The sequence below is a fragment of the Euwallacea fornicatus genome, chromosome 20 (genome assembly GCF_040115645.1).
Source record: "Euwallacea fornicatus isolate EFF26 chromosome 20, ASM4011564v1, whole genome shotgun sequence".
NCBI lineage: Eukaryota > Metazoa > Arthropoda > Insecta > Coleoptera > Curculionidae > Euwallacea > Euwallacea fornicatus.
Window position 1 is genome coordinate 1,536,200 of NC_089560.1, and position 12,118 is coordinate 1,548,317.

The 12,118-nt window shown below is 36.2% G+C and overlaps 1 protein-coding gene across 24 annotated transcripts in view; it reads left to right on the top strand.

Moving 5' to 3' along the window:
- The window catches only part of bru3 (bruno 3), a 457,921-nt gene that overhangs the window by 390,180 nt on the left and 55,623 nt on the right, over window positions 1–12,118 (top strand). The gene's annotated exons all lie outside the window — the stretch shown is intronic.

The window sequence follows — 12,118 nt, forward strand, 5'->3', positions numbered from 1 at the left end:
GACATGCAACCACAGGGACGGATTGTATTGATTAAGTGACAATGATATAGAGCAGTGTAGGTTTTCGATTTGTAGATCTCATCAATTTGCATGGAAATGTTATATCCCCATCTGCCCATACAGAAATGTGTCTGGGAGCGGATACGTGAGGTGGTCCATGAGCACGATATTCTAGTGAAATATATTCAGATTTGGGGTTATCATTGGGATAATCTGAACGACGAAGGTTAAACTGCCGGCAGTGTTAAGACGAGTTTTTGCGAATTCGGCGTGCACATCATTAGAGTTTTCGCGGAATTGGATTAATTTTTGCGTACCCTGTAGAAATGTCTAAATGTCAATGCAATGTGGCTCATGAAGCCCTCATCGTATGGGAAATTCTTGTTCTTATGAATTTGGGTGGGTTTTGGTTTCGTCCTCGGGTTGTGTTTCAAAATTAACGAGAGGCGACGAGTTAAAAATTTAAGAACAAATTGCCGTCTATAATTGTCAAACCGATTTTTTTTTCAAAAATCTTTGAAATTTACCATTTCTCAAAATTTTGAAAAATGACAAAGGAAGAAGTTTTGCAATTTCTTAGTTTCTACCCATACGCCCATTATTAACTTTCTGAAGCGACTTTAATGTTTTTTCATTTTTTTATAGTCCTGCATTTCCGAAGTGTTCAAATCGGTTAGCAACAATGATTTTACACTGATATTTGTTTATATCTAATTCTGTGTCACTAAACTTCATAAAAGTACTGGAATAATGTAACTTGAACATTTTCTCCATAAACTAGATCATCTTCGCATCAGGGCATACGTAGCGTCTTTAATGAGTTTTACACTTTCTTTAAAAAGATGAATTTATTATAACTTTATCTCATGAATACTCATTCAGATAATTACTTTGATATACTGTAATCATCCTTACAAGATCGCTGACTGATTTGAATACTTCGGAAATGTAGGAATACAAAAAAAATGTTAATGAAAGCTGTCCGAGAGAGTTAAAAGTTGGCATATGGCAAAATAAGAAGCTAAAACACTTTTTCCTTCGAGGAATTTGAGATTTTTCAAAATTTCGAAAAATGCTGGTAGATTTTAAATGTAAAAAAAACACTTTGATAGCTATAGACAGTCATTTATTTTTCGACTTGCATGTCATTTTTCAAGCACAACACGAAGGCAAAGTCAAAATTTATTCAAATTTATAACTAAAAGAATTGCCCAAAGGACGCGGATTTTATGGGTCACGCTGTAGATAATTCCAGAAGTGTCAGGGTTGTAAAAAAATAAAATAAATCTCGGCACACCAAAGACACATTTACAAATGTGGTGGAAGCATTTATGGTATTACAACTGTGTTGTCGAACAATAAAGTACAATCACATGGGCACACGCACATCAAAGACATATTCATCGCTAGTGACGTTCATGTCCTTGTCGTCTAAGTGCTCATTTAATTGTACCGGTTTATTGGAAGGCACAATTTCAGTTTCTATCACGCTTCCACATGTAGCTTTTACATGCAACCGAGCTTAGGGAGGTTCCACGTTTCCGTTAGAATCAGTTCACCAGAGGGTATACATCAATTTTCATGCATGGTCTTCTGGTCGTATAGTCTTTTGCCATGCTGGTGTACCTAAGTGAATGCATAAGTGAATTTGTCTCTTTTTCATTGTTTCACCAACATTTCTAGATGATCATTTCAATATCATAGTAATTGATGACGCACTTCGCTGAATGTATAGGTACTAAACTGATCAAGACTTAACCCCCGGTGTGATATGTTTGCTTCCTCATTTGGTCTTACTGAAAAGATTTTTTTTTAATTTACATGTAAAAAGAACAAAGAACCAAATCCACCACTCTGTCAGACTATCCAATTCGGACAACAAATTTTCTAAAATTAGAAATCCTCTGCGTTCGTTAGTATAGTATTCAATATACATAATTGCGCTTTTGTGGGAAACATATCGATATAGTCCCCTCGCTTCCACCCACGATCGTACATTTACCCCAAATACTATGTGAACAAAAAAATCTGTGTCTCCCCCTTTTTCCGGGTATTTACATTAACCTGTGTGATTATCGATTTCCACCTAAAGTAAATTTAGTTGAAATAATTCCGCCTGTTTGCATATAAATAATAGATACCGACGCTCTGTTTTCGTTTAGAGGGACAAAAGGGGCTGTATGAGCGATAACTTGAATTGAAAGTGAATCATTCATAAGAGAGCGATGCTACCGCACACCATTTGGGGGTGAAACGTGAAATAATAACAACATTACTCATTACTGACTGTAAAAACTGTATAGCGAAGAGATTCTAATCCTCCTGTGTTTCCAGACAAAAGGTACAACAAACCCTGTACGGTTACGTATTTTCTCCCGAACGAAGCACACCTTTTAGCCTTTTTTGACTAATGTCCAAACGGTCAATTCCAGGGAAACTTTATGGTAGCGAACCGACCAAAATGTTTCGATAATATGTGAATTTTATAATACGAATTTATTAAACCACCGAAAGTTTTCCAGTGCTTTTATAAATTAGCCTTACATAGTGCAAAATAATAAAACAAATTATGACTCCCTTGTTCCAGTCGTGGTCCTTCATATGCCATTAGCAACAATAAAATGCCGTTCGTTCACTGTACGATAATATTCATTGAAATACCTGTAATTTGTGGGTTTAGCTGTGTTCGTAAAAACTCATCATTAAATTAATGGTTTCGTATTTGCCATTAGACAAATGACAAAGATTATCGATGATTTATTGCTGGATTTGTAATGGGAATCGACTTGTATGAGTTGCCATTGAACAAAGTAATTTAGGTTCGGTTTTTGTTCTGGAGAGCTTGTAGTTTGGAAAGTGCTTTGCCTGTATGAAGCTAATGGCAGAATAAGTATAAAACAAGGAAGGTGCAGCTTAAGGGTGAATTTAGCCAGGTTTAGTTTTTGTTTCATCATTATGTACATCCGGAGAGCTCTCCATCTTTCCCTTAACACTTGAAATTTCGTAGTAACCCCAATGAATATTAACAAACGAAAAACGCTCTTATCAGGCAGATATGAATTTAACATATCTTGAGAATAAGAATGTTGTCAATTACTAACAGTTTGAGTTTCGCATCAACAAATCTACGACAATGAAAGTTATTCACCTCATGCGTTACGTGCAGGTATGCTTGAGGAAGGACAGATTGCTCGATCGAAGATTTTCCAGCTTATATACGTGTTCGATACTATATATAGGACGACATTTTAGTTAGGGAACTGGAGCTGTATAACTTCGACTTAATAAACAGTATGAGGCTTATTAACTCCTCTCATTGGGACCGTCGCTAGTACGTAGAGTACCAAACAATCACTCAATTTTAGCATTTGGCATGGGGCACAATGGAGTCCTGCCCTTAACCCCATATTTCTTTTTCTTTACATAAATAACATTAATAACTGCCTGGCCCACATTAATAATTATATTTTTCTCTTTTCTGGATGATACATGTTTTACATGTCGCCTTCAAATTAAAAACAAAAATTCACATTTGGAATCCCGAATCCTCGTGTCAGATCAGAAGACGTATTTCTCACTATTATCATTTTCCATACATTTCCAAAAAAGTGACGTTTTAATGGCACAGCAGAGGATGCAAAGAGTCGCTTTTAATTCCTAGACTGTAAATAAACGTACTTACTGCCTAGGCATAAAAAAGTTTTTCAATCACTGGAAAATTTACAGATAAGCGGCACTAATAGGTATTTACGTGTAAAGGGGTGAAATAAGAAGATTACGTCCACGGCCGAAATTTGAAGCCCTATTTAGTCAAGGGCGTAATCCTCCTTTCGGCCTGTGGTATACACAATGTTTCACGCACAAGTGATATTTTGTTAATCTTCTACATGTAACTACAATAATATATACCTTGAGTTTTGATTAAATACGGTTATAAAACTAACAGGCGTTATTTTTACTTTACAGTCCGTTGCCAAGAACTACGGGCGTTACTGTAACTTTATGGCCCGTTGCCGAGAGCGAGGGACAGTAAAAATATAACAACGCCCGCTGGTCGTAAACTCATTGTTCCTCTATGGAAACTAAGACATAAACAAGCAATTTCGATCTATTTGTGCGTAAATAATTCAATCACTTTGAACCACGAAGTCCCCGGGGTCAAGGACAAGACTAACCACTATAGCGATAGGTTTTTTACGTTGTACCGGGGGCTCTGAGAGCTATTTCTCTTGAATAATTTAAAAAGGTAGTTAAATATATTGCAAACTCCAATGCTCTTTATTGCAGGGATGAAGATGCTGTGTATATTTTTTTAGGGTTTACTAGCTTTATTTGCAGGCCAAAGAGGCACTTGCATTTGGTACGCGTTCCTGTTGTTTCTGTCACACACATATATGTGATTATAGTATGATTTCTAGTATTATATTGCATTTCACATATTGAAATGCTAGTTTGCCTACTATAAATAAAGTTCGAATTTATTTGGTTCCCTATTTCACAAATTTATACAGGGTTCTCCAAACTCAAAGCCCACCATTGTGATCTCAGAAACTTCAAAAGATACGATCTGGTTTCATTCGATAACAAAGTTTCGTACATGTCGTAAAATCGGCCTAGATCAAAGTGTAATTATTTTCAATATAAGAAATCTATGGTTCAATTATGTGACCACCATAAATTATGGAACTCTCTGTCCAATACGTTTTGGAATATTTTCCCCTAAATTATTCATCATTCAATGACACATAAATTATATTATTTGAAACAAGAATCTGAAAAGGTAATCCTATCTATTGGACGCAAACGTTGGAAATTCAGAACGCATGATTCATGAGTAATATAATATTTCAGAATCTCAAAATCAAACATATTTTGGATATCCATATGTACTTAATCCAAAATCCAAACATTTATTGGTAATAAGTGGATGAGACTAATGGAGAACCGAAACGTCACACAGATGGGCAAGATTGAAATTTCCTTTCGGAAACGTTTTTCTTTTAAGAATTAAAAACAAGTTTGATATTGAGAATAATATTCAAAATCCTCCAATAAAATGTATTTCATGCCACCTAAATGAGACAATCGGTGTATCACTAAGGTTCACTGCAACAACACAGATATGCGCTGATATTACACAAACAAAAAAATGTATTATAGAATATTGATTAATTATAGCTCAAGTTATTCAAAAATATTATTAGCACATTAAAGGCCGCCCAAATGTGTCCCAAGAAAATCATCTCGGCTTACTCTATCTTTAAAAATCAAAGCAATAAAATTATATGTTTGTTTTTTATATTTTTCCAAAATTACTGTTGTCATTTATTATACACCAGATCCAATCTCTTACGGGCTTCGAGATATTAATGGTGCGGGCCTGGAATTTTGGACGCTCTATAGATGACTTCTTCCTTAAAATCGTCCGGGTCTCCACCTTCAGGAATATGTCCTTGAAATAGTGAAATATTCTGTGGAGAGAATTTGATGTATGCATTCATCGGAGTGATCAGAGGGCCGTGAAGGTACTTCATCGTCAATTCCTGTCGGAAATTTCAGGAAAAAAAGGGACGCATTTTCAGTGGAAATGCACGTTTGGCTGTGATGACCCTCATGCTTAGAAGTCACTAATATTTTAAATTAAATTAAGTCAATTTGGAATAATGAAAAAATATGATTTATGAAGTTACATGGGAGGGCTGAATTAAGTAATTACTAACTATGATTTTTGGTTGGACACCACTTCATATTGAAACAAAGCGTTCGAAAACTAATTCTCTTAATATATTTAGGATAAGCAGAGACATAAAATACCCGAAGAAAATGAAAACTTTTTCGGAAATCCCCACCCCCTAATCAGGAGATCAACATGAACAAATTCACTAAAAAACTTCCCAAACGAGGGTTCGAAACTTCGATTCCGACATAACAGCATCTTATAAGCCTATGCCAGACATCTGCCAGTCAGAACTCTCACGAAGTTTCTCTGAAAGGGATCATTTTCAATATCGCGAGGCCTATAGATGTATGTGAAGTTTAAACCGAATAGAGTTCTAGAAACTTTCGAATTTTAAAGCTTATGAGATTAGGGAGAGTAAAAAAACGATTGCAGAAGCACTGCTGCTAAGATGCCGTCATCAACAACTCCACTTAAAGTTTGATCCCTCTAACGCGAAGTTCGGAGTGAGAGGTATTTAGTCAAAGATGGCCGTCGGTTTCCATAACGCTCATCGGAAATTTTATCGGGAGTAACCTAGTAACTGATAAGCTTCTCTAATTAAGTAATTGCTATTTCGTATCCCTATAGATTGATTGCCCTTTAGCTTGAAGTTTGAAGGGATTCTCAACTCTCTAGAAGTTTAGGCAACTTCAAACTTTCCTAGTAAATACCCGAGCAACGTTTATTAACTGCCATTATACTGGGTGGAACTCCGATATCTTTTAAGCACTTTTATTGCATCGGAAGTCGCTGAGAAGAGAGCGAGAGGGAAATATAAAAATAGTTTGTAATCACATTATTAGGAGTTTCTATGGTACGCTTCGTAACGGGTACTTTTCTTTCTAAGCATTTTGAGAAATCGTCCGAACAACGGGAAAATAATTTATAACTGCGCCTTCCTTGTTAGGGAGGGAAAAACAGCAAAAAAGAGGGGCTTAAAGCATAACGGAATAATATATAATCGATACATATTTTAACAAGACTTTTTTCATCCGACGTTTTTTAAGCGGCTTTGTTTGCCTTCAATCATGTACTAAGTCTATTGATGTTGGTCACGCAATGATGTTAAAAATAAAGCAGTGTGTTCACCGTACTAATACCTAAAAATAACCTCTAGAATACCAAATAATTTATAGTCTAAACCAGTGTATTATTTGCATTTTCCCCAGAAAACTAATTAGAGCAATGGCTGAAAAACTCTTGAGAGAAAAAGCGGAATAATGCATAAATCCTCAGTTCAATTTAGCATCAAACCCCTTCAGCCACCATTCCGTTATCAAGAATCTAAGACAGCAATTTCTCTGCATAATTAAATTAGGTGTCTTGAAAGGCTCGAGATAATCTTGTTTTGATGTTGTGGATAATGATGAATTTTAAATTTAGACAGAGCTCTCTCTCCTTTTCAAGCGTTCGAGCGAGAAACTTAAATTGTCAATTTTCATTTACATTTAGAGTCTTATTGAGTTTTCCTGGACTAACCCTCTTTTTCTTGGAACTGATAGATTACTCCATCAAAAGGTGGAGGTGTTCGTGCACTTTTGAGGGTGGCAGCGTTCAGTAGTCCTGCAAAGTCGACGTGGGGTTACCTAATCATAATTCATTCTTTTGCCTCGGTCATCCTGATGACGCATGCTTTGGTAATTGTATAAATAAACTTTTATTTAAATGGGTATCGTGGCTAGAGAAAAGTTGGTCGCTAAATTGTAGAACTATAGAAGATTTGCGGAAAACTGTAGAAAGCATTGCGACAAGAAAATCATGAGAGAGAGCTTAAACATAATGCTAATGGCACATTACACCGCATTAAATAGCTCATAATATTGACCATATGAAACTTCTTCAATACAAAACTAAATTCGAGTTATGAAATTGAAAAAAGTCTTAATTTTACTGTATTGCACTCGGTTCCTCACATGTAATTGTCAGATTCGTAGGAACCATAAACTTTCTTGGATTGTCCTTCTTGCGGGTCCGCCATGCTCTGTAAATTTTTAACTCTCCGCGGACAACTCTTTAACACCAGTTACATTGACATGACGGCTTTGGATTAGCCACCACAAGGTTTCAAATTAAAATAGGCACAGAATCTTCCTTCAATTTCATTTATTTGTACCACTTAGATCTGGACGACGAACCACTGGCCCAAGAAACATAAAAGATCTTCTTCAATATTTTAGAACTTTCAGTATACGTTTTAACCCCCATCTCGGTTGAATTTGGTTTGTAAGTAATCTGACAAGCAGGCGTCATATTGTCAGCTGATGAGTCCAATATTTCGATTTTCTCGATTTTTATTAGATAAAAGCCTGAACAATGATCACAATAGTTGGACGGTTAGTCGTCTTTAACATTTCGTAAGTACAGGGTGTTTCAGAACTGTGGGATCAAACTTCTAGGGATTGTTCGATACAACAATAGAAGGTCTCTGGGTATAAGAAGGCTTGTCCGCAAATGTCTTCATTAGCCGCTACGGCCTTATGTAGCTTTAAGACGGTTATGTGCAAGGACGTGTATTATAGAGTTATAGTAGGTATTATTTTAATTCGTTTGTACAAAATAACACTAGAGAAATTGTTCAAAATGTCGTACTTGAACTTCATTAGTTCGGAGGATATTGGGTCTGTAGAGGTTCCGTGGCCCCCTAGATCACCCGATCTAGTACCTCTTTGGATTTTTTTCTGTGAGGATATGTAAAATCCCTGGCTTATAACCGTCAGTGGAAAGGGAACAGACCTCACTGTACCTACCACTGTGGCATTTGAAGCCGCTCATAATGGTTATCAAATTTTTAACGAAATTTGCAGAAACCAGGTACTACGTTGCTTAAAAACATACAACGGAGTTCAAGGACGAAATTCTGTCAATTAGTGTAGTGTTATTTTGTGAAAACAAATTAAAATAAAACGAATTAAAATTCGATAAGTGTCTTAAAGGATCACGAGGCCGCAACGCCTTAGGAAGACATTTGCGGAAACGGGTAGTTATACTCGGATGTCTTGTATTGTTGCACTGAAGAATCCCTAGAAATTTGGCCCATAGCTCTGAAATTCCCTGTGTATGGACGTTGAAGGCAAAAAATGATGCAAAATATTGCGACGTTCCGCACTATCGCATTCCTTATCTGCAATAAAGTTGTTATGGTCTTCGAAAGCGTATTTTTATAGCAACTGTGACCCATGAATATTTTCTAGTAGATAACCAGCAAATTTTTGCTTAAAGTATGGAATTAACAAAACGTATCTCATGCATTTAATCTGCTACTTATATCCTCTTGTCTAAATTTTCAGTATGAGCGATCTACATGCATATACGGCACCATTTAAATATGTGGTTTACATTAGGCGAAGATTCTTAAAATAATAGGATGATTTTCGCTTTGCATCTGGAAGGCAAACTATCAAACAGACACATTGAATTACAAATCTAAAAGAACTTCGATTTCTCTTTGAAAAAAAAAAAGTTATGTTTGGCCGCCGAAATTGTGGCCCTAATCAGAATACCACGGTTAACCATTGCAGGTTGCCCAATTGATTAAATAGTTTCAAACATAACAGTCGAAAATTATTTCACAAAGTTGCACTAGAGCAGTTGTTAAATAAAAATTGAACATTTTAGAGTGTGGCTCAAAGCATTGATCCATGCCTCATACCCATAAAGTTTTTGAAAATAATAAAGAACACATGGTAAAAGAGATATTAAAGAATGATGGCGATATTTAATAAAGAATCGTTTAAGTGCGAACTGACACTGTTATTTAATCATTTGAAATGGGGAAAAAAGGACGCCTTTGAGGGCTATGATATGACTGTTTCCTTTGGATGCATGAGTTGTCTATAATTTCTCTGTCCTACATTCGTTTATTTATTTTCGCACTGTTGAGAATCCTAAATCCCTAACCTGAACTAACTAAACTGGCACGGAAAATTTAAGATGAACTAAATTTCTTCCAGAAATACAGATCATTTAAGTCCCAAGTTTATAAGGAGATACAGCGAGGAGATTAGAGTTTCAGTACCTATTGAGTTTCTATTAGGGTCTTGAAAGTTTAAATTCGGTTTATTTAATTAAATTTTGAAATTGTTTGAAATTGCATCGAAACGCTAACAGATTATGCTCATGTGCCAATTCCTATCTGCTTTTCTGGAGTTTGGAGCCTTCCCTTTCTCTAGTTCCTAACCAGCTAAACACCTTGCGTTTTCGCTAAAATAGGAGAATGAAGAGCAATATAGCATACCAGGTTTGAATACAGAAGTATGGCGTGTGTGTAATCTTTAAGTCTCCGAAGTAGTTGTCCCAGCACCCGCTGAAGACTGAAGTCGGTAGAACGTTGGAGATATGGAAATTAACTGCAAATCATCTCGCAGCATTTCTTCTTTTGAGTCGTGAGGTCAAATAGAGTAAATATTGCAAAAGCAATTTTGACGTAGGTCGGTTGTCGTCACTCTTTAAATTAAAGTTTGAGTAATTTCGAGAGGGAATTCACAAATCTCCAGAGGACATTTTTTCAAATTTATGGGGCAGGTCGTCTCCAGGGAACGAGGTCAAAATGAAGTATTGCTGATGCTGCTCATGTTTACCAAGAACATCAATTTAAGTTGCTTTGAAGTTATTCCTGGTGAAGAATCTGCATCTCAAATTCGAGAATACTCCACTGTAGGAGAACGATTTCTAGGAATTACATTCAAAATAACGCGTATTCGTTGTCAGTAAATGTGTTATGAAAATTCGGCTCTAAGGTTGGTTCAGGGCAGTCAAAACTTCCAATGTCTAGACAGGTCGCTTTTACATTATTGCCTGATACTAAATATTCATGAATGAAATTTCCAGTATGTTTTAAAGCTGTAGGGGCTTGCTAAAGCTTGCCTTAATATTGTGGAAAAATGAAAAAACTTACTGCTCTGTTTGAACTAAGCGAACGTGTGCATCCAATAGGTATCGCCTTCCAGATTTGTCTTAGTTATTGTTGAAAACACCAATCCAAAATTGTATCTTCCATCTTCAACAAGAACTAATTAGACATCTTTTTTTGCTTGCTCTCAATATTTATAACAATTCTTCCAATTTTATCTTCAAGTCGGAGATTAGTCTTTCTCTTAAAAGATGCTTCTACAGTCATGGAAACTCTTTATCGAAAATTTCGGATTCTGGGGGCAACTGCTCCAAGAGGACAACATCTATGAAAATGTTGAAATAAAACATACATTATGGTGTTGGTTAGTTGCGTGGGTTTCCTAGAAATTATCTCCCAGAAAAGATACCTCCGGTTGAGGATATTTAATATTTTTTGTCCTAATTAACGACTAACCACTTAAAGCTAATAAATTAATAATTCATTAGTTAACTAGGTAATTAACGCAGGTCCTTTTTTCGATTATTGGAACAGCCATGCCGACAAATTACTGAGTTCCAAAGAATTACCTTCGCTTGTCGAGATGTGCATTATTGTACGACGATTCAAATTCTAATTCGATGCAGAGGAATAGGCCGTAATCCATTATTTGTCTTCTGATATTTTCATTGTTTAAAAGTTTGATGAGTACCTACTTGTTTCCCAAGGAAAATTTACTTGGTTCTTATTAACTCACCGGGCAAATACAACAAAGTTGGGTATAAAACCTCCCAACGCTAACTCTGAACTGGAGGAACAACATTGTTTAATGCTCACGAGTTTTCAAAGTGAATTTTTCATGCTAGATGCCCACAATGAATAATAATGAAAAAGTTACAAATAACTATGCAAACTTTTAGATGATTATAAATACCTACTTGGTTGGTTTTAGCTTTACCTGAGTTTTGTGCGGTCTCATAAATCTATGAAACTTTACAGGTAAAAGTTTCCCATCAAACATTAAAATATTACGCAAATTTTATCAGCTCGAACGCGGGACTTGTTAATGCTAATGGAAAAGTTTTTAAATTCGTTGAAAACGCCACTGCCAGGTCCTGGAATTTTTTTCAGTGTTGTTTTTATGTCTACATCTTAGCCTAATTCTTATGGGAAATGGCAGGGGCATATTCTGATTGCAGAGCTCGCCATGACGCTACCAAGAGGAAACGGCGGCGTCTGGTGGAAGTAAGGGGTAACCGAAAAGCTAGCTCCCCCTCCTCGAGAACACCCGAACCAAAAGCCTGGACCCCCGGTCAAGTAAGACCAAATCCAGTCCTTTGTTGTGACCTTGTGACAGTGTTGTCGTGCGTATAGAGACTAGTCGACATTCAGTATATTGTCTTATTCGCACGAAAGATTTGGTGACCTCCAGAATGCTCTAGAACCTTCAAAGGGAAGCCCTCACTAAAGTCACCAAAATTTTCTGTGTATAATAACGTAGTGCGTTGTTCATGTGCAGCTATGGTCAGCTCGTTTATATGTTATGTCTAGACGTTGTAAATGTTTAATTA